Raw genomic sequence first — 13,107 nt, forward strand, 5'->3', positions numbered from 1 at the left:
TCGGTGGGAATGCAAGCTGGTGCAGCCACTCTGGAAAACAGTATGGAGGTTCCTCAAAAAACTAAAAATAGAACTACCTTACAACCCAGGAATTACACTATTAGGTATTTATCCAAGGGATACAGGTGTGCTGTTTTGAAGGGGCACATGCACCCCCATGTTTATAGCAGCACTATCAACAATAGCCAAAGTATAGAAAGAGCCCAAATGTCCGTCAATGGATGAATGGATAAAGAAGAGTACTGGATATTTTTGTATTTTTATAAACCTTCTTGATCTTTGTTCTGATTCAGTTACTTGTAAATAGCTTGATCCTTTTTGTTCTTGCTTTCATAATTTGTTTGGTAGTGTGAAGCAGTACTCAGTCTAGGGCTAATTAGACTGAGGCAAGACATTCCTGCGTGTCATCCCAGTGAGAATTAGGAGATTTTCTAGTCTGGCTGGTGGGACCAGGCATTATTTTCAGCCCTACGTGAGTGCCAGGCACTGTTCTCTAATCTATTCTAATGGTTTTATCTTGGCCTCAGGAAGATTCTTCACACACATGAGCTGATTAGTACTCCGCTGAATATTTGAGGGAAACCCTCTACAAATGTCCAGAGTTTCCAGACTAACACACAAAGAGTCTGGAAGTCAGTGCTCATGTCCTCACAACAAGAAAAGCTAAAAGTACTGAAAATCCATAGCTCTTCTTAGATTCACCAGAAAGTTGAAGTCACAGGGCAAACTGCTGTCCCCAAACTGGAGAGACAGACAGGCAGATAAAGAAAAGCACAGCCAACCGGGTGAGGAAGCCCAGGAGGAAAAGCCTGCAGCGGAAACTAGCCAGCACCAGTAGAACGCTTCAAACTGTAATGCACAGGTTGCCAGACCCTCAGTGTGGACAACCTTGAGAGTTCAGATCTCTAGGCACCCACTCTCCTACTCTTAGGGGGAGCTTCCATACTTGTGTTAGTTCTACCTCCAGGATCCCAACTGGTTCTCAAAGAAAACTAGAGAAAAATCCTCCTTGTGCTTCCAGCAGAAGGAAAGGGAAAGTAACCATTGTGAAACACTTCCAAGTCTCTCTGTTCTCACTCACAAGGCCTGCTGTCAAAGGAAACCATTTTGCCAGAGCCTAATTGACTAGGGTTTTACCAAGGCCTAACAGACCTGGGGGAAGGAAAATACCCAACTCGGGCTCACTGACTGAGACCGAATCATAGGACTACAGAATGCTTCCTCTTCCTCCATACCTCATAACCACGTCAGTAGGGTTCCTGTATAATAGCAGAGGATGACAGCTAAAAGGACTTCAAGCCTCAGGCCGTATTTAAGGAGTCTCTAGGGATGCCCAAGGCAACAAGGGAGAAAAACAGGGACACAAAGCCTAGCCTCTAACACAGCTATAGCAAACAGTAAACACAGCCTAACTCCTAGCCAAGTAAGCATAATACTTCACACTAAAGGACTATCTGCTTCAGGTTCTTTTATCCAGTATCTGGGGTTGTCTCTCTGAGTAAGGCTGTCTTTCCTATGAACTGCAGCCACCCGGGATACTCAGCAGCATCTCCTTTAACTCAGTTCACTGACCTCTGCTGGTTCCTCTTCCTGCACCATAGCCCAGAAGCTCTCCCAAGGCAGTGTGCTGGCACAGCTAGGAGTCTCTCCTCATTTATTCCTCATCTCTCAACAACCACCGTCTGCTCTCTGACATCCAGTGCTTTGAAAACCATTACATCATGTATGTTGCCTGGGTTTTTATTTGTTTTGTTTTAGGCAGTAGGGTAGATCTGGTTTCTGATGCTCCATCTTGAGTATAAAAGGAAGTCTCCTTTACTTTGTTTTTTAAAGATTTAAAGGCTTATTTATTTGAGAGAGAGAGAGCACGTATGCACAAGTTGGGGAGGGGCAGAGAGAAAGGTGGACAGAGGATCCAAAGCGTGCTTTGTGCGGACGGTAGAGAACCCGATGCGGGACTCCAGCTCACAAAGTGTCAGATCATGACCCGCGCCGAAGTCAGACACCCAACCGACTGAGCCACCCAGATGCCCTGTCTTTTTAAATTTTTATATCTGGAACGAGTTCTTTAAAAGTGTGCTAGAGGAGCACCTGGGTGTTTCAGTCGGTTGGGTGATAAATAAGCATTTGGAGAAGGTACCAAAAATGGTGACACTCGAGGCAAACCTCTAAGAGCCAAAAGAAGTTACTTTAGTAGGAAAGAAGAAATCCTCTTCAGAGAAAGCAGCCTCTTGGCATTAAGCAAACACATGGCAGGCACTCTTCACTATCAGCATGCTAAATCAAAGCAGCCCTTTTTCTTTCCTTGTTTTTTAAGGTTTGTTTTGTTGTTGTTGTTGCTTTGTTTTGTGTGTGTGTTTTAATAAGCTCTACACCCGGGGGCACCCGAGTGGCTTAGTCGCTTAAGCGCCCAACTTCAGCTCAGGTCATAATCTCGCGGTCCGTCAGTTTGAGCCCCGTGTCAGGCTCTGCTGACAGCTCAGAGCCTGGAGCCCACTTCTGTCTGTGTCTCCCACTCTCTGCCCCTCCCCCCACTCATGCTCTGTCTCTCCCACTCTCAAAAATGAATAAATGTTTGGGGCGCCTGGGTGGCGCAGTCGGTTAAGCGTCCGACTTCAGCCAGGTCACTATCTCGCGGTCCGTTAGTTCGAGCCCCGCGTCAGGCTCTGGGCTGATGGCTCGGAGCCTGGAGCCTGTTTCAGATTCTGTGTCTCCCTCTCTCTCTGCCCCTCCCCCGTTCATGCTCTGTCTCTCTCTGTCCCAGAAATAAATAAACGTTAAAAAAAAAATTTTTTTTTTAAAAATGAATAAATGTTAAAAAAAATTAAAAAAAAAAAATCTCTACACCCAACATGGGGCTTGAGCTCATGACCCTGAGGTCAAGAGGTCAACATGGGGCTTGAGCTCATGACCCTGAGGTCAAGAGTGGCATGCTTCCTCTGAGCTGGTCAGTTGCCCCAAAGCAGCAGGGGCTGAGAGGGAGAGAGAGAGAGAGAAAAAGCATGAGCAGGGGAGGGGCAGAGAGAGAGAGGGAGACACAGAATCTGAAGCAAGCTCCAGGCTCTCAGCTGTCAGCACAGAGCCCGATGTGAAGCTCAAACCCATGAACCATGAGATCACAACCTGAGCTGAAGTTGGATGCTTAACTGACTGGGCCACCCAGGTGCCCCTAAGTTTACTTATTTTGAGAGAGAGTGAGAGAGAGAGAGAGAGAGAGCAAGCATGAGCAGGGGAAGGGCTGAGAGATGGAGAGAATCTCAAGCAGGCTCCACACCATCAGCACAGAGCCCGATGCATGGCTCAAACCCACAAACTGTGAGATCATGACCTGAGCCAAGATCAAGAGAGTCAGACACTTACAGACACTTAACTGACTGAGCCTGTGACTGAGCCACACAGGCGCCCCATTAGAAGAAAACTTTTAAATCAATTGTATCCTTTCAGTTCTAACCAGCTTGTCTGAACAAAAGCTGAAGAAACATTCTGTGAAAAAACTGAACACAGCAAGGTTGGCACCTGCTATCTTTTCTGGGTCTGTTTCCTCATAACCAAAAGGAACTAGATGGACTAGATGATATTTTGTGGTTCTATAAGCCACATCTTAGAACACCTTTTTATTTATTTATTTATTTATTTATTTTACATTTATTCATATTTGAGAGACAGAGAGAGACACAGCACAAGCAGGGGAGGAGAAGAGAGAGAGGGAGACACAGAATCTGAAGCAGGCTCCAGGCTCCCAGCTATCAACACAGAGCCTGATGCGGGGCTTCGACCTGAGCCGAAATAGGATGCACAACCAACTGAGCCACCCAGGCGCCCCCACATCTTAGAACACCTTATAAAAAAAAAGAAAGGGGCAACCTGGGTGGCTCAGTCAGTTAAGTGTCCGACTTCACCTCAGGTCATGTTCTCACGATTTGTGAGTTCAAGGCCCACATCAGGCACTGTGCTGACAGGTCAGAGCCTGGAGCCTACTTCGGAATCTGTGTCTTCCTCTCTCTGCCCTCCCTCCCTTGCTCACACTCTATCTCTCTTTCTCTCTCTCTCTCTCAAAAATAAGTAAACATTAAAAAATAAAAAAATAAAAAAAGTTCAAAAAAAAAAAAAAACCAGGCTCAAGTAATGGCTGTACAAAACAAGACACACTAAGGAAAAAGAACAAAAAAGAAGGGGAGGAGGGAAGGAGAAGAAAGAGGATAAAAACCCACAAGAGAAAAGGGGGTTAGGAAATGACCATGGTGACTAATTTTTTTTAAGTGTATTTATTTTGAGAGAGAGAGAGAGAGAGAGAGAGCACGCACACGTGAGCAGGGGAGGGGCAGAAAGAGAGAGACAGAGAGAATCCCAAGCAGGCTCCACACTGTCAGCACAGAGCCTGACGTGGAGCTTGATCCCACAAACCGTGAGATCGTGACCTGAGCTGAAATCAAGAGTCAGACACTTAACCAACTAAGCCACCCAGGAGCCCCCATGGTGGCTATTTTTTAAATGGATGAACACGTTTGTCCAGGGAAGAAAAAGAAAACAGTAGAAGAGGAAGAAGTGCAAGCAGCCTGTGGAAGTTAAGGCACCCTATGTGGATCCAGAGGAAATTTAAGCTCAAAGGAGAAGGAAATAAAATGAGTGGTGAGAGGATGTAAAGAATGGTGAAGAGCCTGAATAGTCAGGAGGCCACAGATGGTAGGAAGCAACATAGGACAGCAATCAGAAAGATGCAAGAGCCCAGCAATGAAATACAAAAAAAGAATAAAAGAAAAAAGAATCAGATCAAGCATATAAGATTAATACACAGTGTTAAATTTATATAAAACTGTGCTATAGATTTAAAAACCTGCTAGGTTCACAGAATAGGAAGAATGCGTTGCAAAAAGATAAACTGGATGGAAAAGAAGACAATTTAAAAGTCTTGGGAACTTCTGGCTATTTTATAAAGAATGACTAAATCCAAGAAATAAAACTTTGATGATTATGCATTGTATAACAAAAAATGGAAAATAGTGACATTTCACAAAATGGTATGTACAAAAGAAAAAATAAATATTATTAACCAAGGATTCCTTCATGATAACTATAAAAGAAAAACTTGCAATTTAATTTTTTAAAAATCTAATTTCAAAATATAACAATCTATAAAACTATTTAAATAAGAAGATATAGAAGGAGGGGTACCTGGGTGTCTGTTAGTTAAGTGACCAGCTCTTGGTTTCGGCTCAGGTCATGATCTCACAGTTCATGAGACCCAAGTCCAGAGTCAGGCTCTGTGCTGACCAGTGTAGAGCCTGCTTGGGATTCTTTCTGCCCCACCCCCTCCAACTCATGCTCTCTTGCTCTGTCAAAATAAATAAATAAACTTTTACTTAAAAAAAATTTTAATATTTATTCTTGAGAGAGAGAGAGAGAGAGATGGAGGATGAGTGGGGTAGGGGCAGAGAGAGGGAGACAGTATTTGAAATAGGCTCCAGGCTTTGAGCTGTCACCACAGAGCCCAACACGGGGTTTGAACCCACAAACTGGGAGATCGTGACCTGAGCCAAAGTTGGACACTTAACCAACTGAGCCATCCAGGTGCCCCAAATAAAAGAGAGAGAGAGAGAGAGAGAGAGAGAGAGAGGAGAGAGAGAGAAACCAGAATTACCAATTTGAATAAATGGAATTTCTTTTTTTTATCTATATTTTTAAATTATTTATTTATTTTAAAGTTTATTTATTTTGAAAGAGAGACTGAGAGAGAGAGAACAAGTGGGGAAGGGGCAGAGAGAGAGGGCGACAGAGAATACAAAGTGGGCTCTGTGCTGACAGCAGAGAGACCCATGTGGGGCTCAAATCTCATGTGACATCATGACCTGAGCTGAAGTAGGACGCTTAACCGACTAAGCCAGCTAGCCACCCCTATTATTTTTGAGAGAGAGAGAGCGCGCACATGGGTGTGCCAGCAGTGGAGGGGCAGAGAGAGAAAGCTTATTGTAGATGTTACAACTTTAATACTTTAATAAAGCTGTTTTTTTTTAATATTCATCATGTTTTCCAGTGTAAAATAGAGACTTGTATGAATATTTATAACTTTTTCCAACTTGTTCTGTCCTCTGGTAAAACAAATCTGTTGGATTCAGCTTCTAGCTCAGACAGAGGACTGGTACCAGATTTGTCCTTCCGTAAACAACCAGAAAATTAAAAAAAGCCTAAAAAACAAAACAAAAACAAAAAAACAACCAGAAAACCATGCAAAGTATATTGAATAACTGTTCACTGTACATTATGCTTTTTTTTTTTTTTAATATGTGTTTATTTATTTTTGAGAGGGGAAGGGCAGAGAGGGAGATAGAGAATCCCAAGCAGGCTCCATGCCATCAGCACAGAGCCCAACTCAGGGCTCAAACTCACAAACCATGAGGTCATGACCTGAGCCTCAATCAAGAATCAGAAGCTTAACCAACTGAGCCACCCAGGCACCCCACATTGTGCATTCGATTGCTAGGGCTGCCTTAATAAAAATCACAGACTGGATGGCTTAAATAATATAAGTTAATTTTCTTATAAGTCTGGAGGCCAAAAGTCCAAGATCAGGGTATCAGGTTTGACTTTTTCTGAGGCCTTCCTTCTTGGCTTGCCCATTGACATTGTTTTACTGTGTTCTTGCATAGCCTTTGCATCTCTTCCCCTTCTTATAAGGACACCAGTCATATTGGTTTAGAGCCCAAACTTTTGACCTAATTTAATTACCTATTTTCTGTATTAAAATAATTTTTTTTAATGTTTATTTATTTTGAGAGGGAGAGATACAGAGCGAGCAGGAGACGGGCACAGAGAGAGGGAGAAAGAATCCCAAGCAGGCTCCACACCGTCAGCATGGAGCCTGATGCAGGGCTCGAATCCATGAACAATGAGATTATGACCTGTGCTGATGTCCATCAACTGATGAATGGATAAAGAAATTGTGGTTTATATACACAATGGAATATTACGTGGCAATGAGAAAAAATGAAATATGGCCTTTTGTAGCAACGTGGATGGAACTGGAGAGTGTGATGCTAAGTGAAATAAGCCATACAGAGAAAGACAGATACCATATGGTTTCACTCTTATGTGGATCCTGAGAAACTAAACAGGAACCCATGGGGGAGGGGAAGGAAAAAAAAAAAAAGAGGTTAGAGTGGGAGAGAGCCAAAGCATAAGACACTATTAAAAACTGAGAACAAACTGAGGGTTGATGGGGGGTGGGAGGGAGGAGAGGGTGGGTGATGGGTATTGAGGAGGGCACCTTTTGGGATGAGCACTGGGTGTTGTATGGAAACCAATTTGTCAATAAATTTCATATAAAAAAAAATAAAAATTAAAAAAAAAACAACAAAAAAACCCCCATGAACCATGAGATCATGACCTGAGCCAAGATTGAGAGTCGGATGCTTAACTGACTGAGTCACCAGGTGCTCCATTTAAAACTTAATTTTTAAGTAATCTGTACACCCAATATGGCGCTCCAACTTACAACCCGGAGATCAAGATTGCATGCTCTACCTACTGAGCCAGCTGGGCACCCAGTGTATAAAGCTTCTTTAGAAATCTTTGGCATTTGAATCCTTGCACCAAACTGTGCACATATAGAATGAGACTCCACAAGTTCAAAGTACAATTATTTAATATTTAATTAGTGACTTTATTTTGAGAGACACACATAGAGTGTGAGCAGAGGAGGGGTACAGAGAGGAGGAGAGAGGGAATCCCAAGCAGGCTCCACTATCAGTGCAGAGCCTGACATGGAGCTCGAACTCCCCAACCATGAGATCATGACCCGACCCGAAACCAAGAGTCGGGTGCTTAACCAAATGGGCCACCCAGGTGACCCAACTGTTCTTTTTTTTAGTAATTGTTCTTTGTCTGCGGGGGCACCTGGGTGGCTCAGTCAGGTAAGTGTCGGACTCTTGGTTTTGGCTCAGGTCATGATCTCATGGTTTTGTGAGTTCAAGTCCCACTCCGGGCTCTGTGCTGACAGCATGCAGCCTGCTTGGGTTTCTCTCTCTCCCTCTTTCTCTGCTCCTCTCTCACTCACACCATCTCTGTCTCAAAAATAAACTAAAAAAAAACAAAAACAAAAACAAAAACAAAGAACAATCAAGGAGTTGTAAGATGAACCTAGAGCTTACATAGGCCAGGGAAACATTCATGTTCTGTCTATCCAAAACAGAGGAACCTTGTTAAACAACTGTGGCATTAGCAGTAGACACTGGAATTAGTTCTTGAGAAAAGGCCATATATGCATATATATGACATTTTCCCTAATTTTCAAACTTGTTTAAAATATATTTGAGTGTTTAAGCAAAAATAATTTATTTCTAGGGGTTATAACACAAGCAAAAATAAAGTATGACAGTAACACAAAGGATGGGGAAAAGATGTTTTAAGGTTCTATTTTTTTATTAAAAAAATTTTTTAATGTTTATTTTTGAGACAGACGAGAGAGAGAGAGAGAGAGAGAGAGAGAGAGAGAGAGAGAGAGACAGCAAGTGGAGGAGGGGAAGAGAGAGAGAGGGAGGCACAGAATCCGAAACAGGCTCCAGGGTCTGAGCTGTCAGCACAAAGCATGACATGCGGGAATAGCGAGATCATGCCTAGGCCGAAGTCAAGATGTTTAACTGACTAAGTCACCCAGGTGCCCCTTACGGTTCTTACTTCTATGCGAGATGGCATATATTTGAAGGTAAAAATAAGTTAAAGAGGCAACCACTAAGAGGAATAACGAGTCAACAGAAAAAATAAAATGGAATACTAAAAATATTCAATTCATCCAAAAGACCAGGAAAAGAGGGGAAAGGAAACATAGAACAGATAGAACAAATAGAAAACACAGAATAAGATAGGAGACTTAAATCCATATTGGTAATAATACTAAATATGTGGTCAAAAGCAGACTCCAAATAAAAAAGAGATTGTCAAATTGGATGAAAAGGCAAGATTCAGGGGCGCCTGGGTGGCTCAGTCAGTTGAGCGTCAGGCTTCAGCTCAGGTCATGATCTCACGGTTCGTGAGTTCAATCCCTGCCTCAGGCTCTGTGCTGACATTCAGAGCCTGGAGCCTACTTCAGATTCTGTGTCCCCCTCTCTCTTCACCCCACCCCTGCTTGTGCTCTCTTTCAAAAATGAACATTAAAAAAATTTTTTTTAAAGGCAAGATTCAATATGTTGTCTATAAGAAATGAACTTTATATATGATCAAAAGACAACTCCAACCTCATAGAGGATGGCAAGGAGTAACAAGACTCCAAGGAAGATGACTAAGCAAGCAAGCTCACGAGCTTGCCAGCATTTCCGTATGTGCTAAAAATGAAACTCGGTGGATCCGAGTAAGAAAAGTTCTTTCATTTTTTCAGGTAAGCTCTGCACCCAACGTGGGGCTTGAACTCACCACCCCACAATCAAGAGTTGCATGCTCTACCAACTGAACCAGCCAGGCACCCCAAGACAGGTTCTTTTGACTCACAGCACAGCAAACAGTAGGATCATTAGCAGGGTTAACATCAGATGCCCTAATCCTCCCTCTGGTTTCAGAGGAATAAAAAATTCTCCTACCAAGGGTGAGCCATCTACTTGCACTCTAGACTCTAATACTTTTCTCTGCCTCTAAATCTTTGCTTTATAATTTATCTTCTCTCCTGTCCTGGAGCCCCTAAAATCACTTCATTGTATCCTCTCTCATCTCTCATGAACTCTTCTTACTCCCAAATCCTAGTATTCTCAGAAGTGCACCCTCAGGCTCTTTTTTTTTTTTTTTAAGTTTATTTATTTATGAGCGAGAGCATAAGCAGGGAGGGCAGGAGGGGGAGAGAGAAAGAGAGAGAGAGAGAGAGAGAGAGAGAATGAATCCCAAACAGGTTCCACACTTACCTGCACAGACCCCAATTCAGGGTTCAAACCCAAACTGTAAGATCATGACCTGAGCCAAAATCAAAAGTCTGATGCTCAACTGACTTGAGCCACCCAGGCGCCTCACTCCTCATCTTATATGTACTTCCTGGACAATTTTATTTACTCCCATGACTTCATCTGTTACCTAGATGCTAATGATTCTCATATATATACTGCAAGTCCAGTAGTCTTCCCTGAGCTTTAGGTAAAGATGTTTTGGACTCTGGTATGCCACCAGATAGCCCTTTTAGAATTAAGGCACTTGCTTCCCCAGCCGTCCCACAGGCTCAAAACTGCAGTCCCTCTCTGGGAGTTGTCCTCAGTTGAAGGAGATGCTTCGCCCAGGTGTATGCCCATCTTTCCCCAACTCCACTAGAGACAGACCATATCCGGCGGGACAAAAGGGCTCGACCCCCTTAACTCAATTTGGGACAACTCTAAAAGACTTCGTGGATCGGCTGAGACCTCTGTTGTAACATCACATTTCAACTTTCCTCTAACCCTGCTTCCTATTTATCCCTTCTGTGTATGATTGCTAAGTGCACTGCTTGTTAAATCTCCATCTAAAACAATAGTCAGGGGCATCTAGCTGCCTTTTGGTGGAGCATGTGACTCCTGATCTTGGAGTCATGAGTTTGAGCCCCATGTTGGGCACAGAGCTTACTTAAAAATAAATAATATCCAACTGCCTACCACTATACAGATCATTCTCTTATTTTCATGCTTCAGCATATGTCTAGGACTAGTGAATGGTTGTGAAGAATATATTAGAATAAACTTCTGTGACCTTTTAAAAGTGTAGGTTTCTCTTCCTTCTCAACTATGTAGACCTCCCCACGAGAAGAGCATCTTGAGGACAGGACATCTTTGTATCTCCACTTGTTTAAATATGTATATGCACAAGAGACAACAAAATCCACTGCTGGTTTGTGATCACTTTTTGGTCTTTTGGCTAAGATCAAATGTATTGCTGATAAATGAAAAAATAAACAGATAACTAATTAGCCTATGAATTTCAAGACAGTAGTGGTCTTAAAACATTGTCTGGGTGGCTCAGTTGGTTGAGCATCTGACCCTTGGTTTTGGCTCAGGTCATGATCTCATTGTTCATGGGTTTGAGCCCTATGTCGGGCTCTGCGATGACAGCGAGGATCGTTCTTGGGTTTTTCTCTTTGCCCCTCCTCCACTGTCTCTCAAAATAAGGAAACAAAAAAACATGTCTGCACTTAAAAATTAAAGTCAAAACACAAAAACAAAAAACATACCTGCAAATTCTGACACTCCTCCCAATTAGAGGTGAGAGGTGGGGGGGGGGGGACAGATCCCCTCCCCTTAAATCTGCTTGTGACTGTTTAGACTGAGCATGGAGGAAGTGACAAAGCCATGTCACAAAGGTCATACAGCTTTCATGGGGGCTTCTTGGGATTCTTACTCTGAGGGAAGCCAGTTGCCATGTAAATCTGACTACTCTAAGATGGTCATGCTGAAGCCATAAATAGGCACTCCAGGCAACAGCCCAAGGTATAAGCTCTTGGCCAAAAACCACCTTCTACCATGTCAACCAATAAGCCATCTTAAATGTGAAGCTGAAATTTTAGAGGACTACAGCCCATCAACTGACTGCACTTTCAGGAGATCCCAAACAAAAATGGCCAAGTCAAGCGCTTTCAAAATTCCTGACTCACAAAACTGGTCGAAGTACCAAATTCCTTTGGATAATTTTATTATACAGCATTAGCAACCAGAATACCTGAGTTTAAGGGTAGTTTGCTCTAATTTTTGCACATGGTAGGAGGTAAACCTCCATATGAATCTTAGAATCAATCAGCTTATCGATTTCAAAGTTATCTGGGAGGGGCATCTGGGTGGCTTCAGCTCAGGTCATGGTCTCACAGGTTCATAGGTTCTAGCCCCAAATGGGGCTCTGCACTGACAATGTGGAGCCTACTTGGGGTTCTCTATCTGCCCCTCTTGTGTTTCCTCTCTCAAAATAAACTTTAAAAACTCATCTGGGGGAGCCGCCTGGGTGGCTCAGTCTGTTAAGCATCTGACTCTAGGTTTTAGCTCAGGGCATGATCTCACGAATGAACACCTTGAGTTCAAGTCCCACATCAGGTTCTCCGCTGACAATGTGGAGCCTGCTTTGGAATCTGTCTCCCCCTCTCTTTGCCCCTCCCCTGCTCATGTTCTTTCAAAAGTAAATTTAAAAAATAAGTCATCTGGGACCGCACTGCATCTATAAAATCAGTTTGGGGAATATAGGGTTCCTCTGACTTCAGTATGTTTGAAACTCATTTTAGGCCAAGACACTACAACCTCACACATCATTTGCTACAGAATCATGTGGACTTTGTCACATTTTGAGCTCTAAGCTTTCTCAGGCTTATTTTCTCCCACCTTGTCTCCGCACTTAGCATCTACCCAACATTGGGCCAAATACTAAAAATGCCAATTTACCCACATACAACTGGTAACATTAAGAATCTCTACTTAATGAAGTAACTTGCCCAAGTTAAAAGGCCTCTCCCAGACTTCCCAATCCCTTCAGCCTGAAGGATATATTCCTATTTTCTCCTCTTAGACTCTATGGTCTAAAAGCTTACCAAAAATGAATACATTCCTCTATTCTTTGCTATCAAGTTTAAAATTGCCGGTCATACCTAATTACACTGTATAAAGAGGGAGAATAATTCTTGCTGCCTGTGAAGCCTGGTGACTAGTAAACACATTTTAAGATAACATGTGCAACTTTGGAGCCAGGACTGTGCTAAACACCACATCCATCAATTTCTATCCCAACTGCACAAAGAAAGTTATGTTCATTTTATTGATAAGCAAACTGCAAATTGGGTAACCTGGCAGATAACACAGCTGGGCAAATAGCTCAATACTTTGAACTTCAGTAGTTAAGATCCCGTTATGCCCCTAAACCATTGTACTAATTTTTGCCTAGAGATCCATTAGGTTCCTAACGTAGCAATCAAAAAGGAGCAATAAAAACTTGAACCAAAAAAAGGACTGAGAAGATTCTGGATTTGGGATGGCTGGCCTCTAAAACATATGCCAACCACAGTGAAACAAGGACTAGGAGTATGAGAAAAACAAGGTCTTGACCTCATCCCTGGTACTGACCACACGCGTTTTCAAAGCAAATCCCATGGGAGGGGTGACTGTTACACTTTCAATAATCCTTTGTGGCTTTCTT

General features: G+C 42.8%; 1 protein-coding gene across 6 annotated transcripts in view; it reads right to left on the reverse strand.

Annotated features, from left to right (window-relative positions):
* Nucleotides 1-13,107, reverse strand: part of ZMYM6 (zinc finger MYM-type containing 6) — a 119,421-nt gene that overhangs the window by 103,172 nt on the left and 3,142 nt on the right. The window lies entirely within an intron of this gene.

Source organism: Felis catus, chromosome C1 (genome assembly GCF_018350175.1).
Source record: "Felis catus isolate Fca126 chromosome C1, F.catus_Fca126_mat1.0, whole genome shotgun sequence".
Lineage (NCBI taxonomy): Eukaryota > Metazoa > Chordata > Mammalia > Carnivora > Felidae > Felis > Felis catus.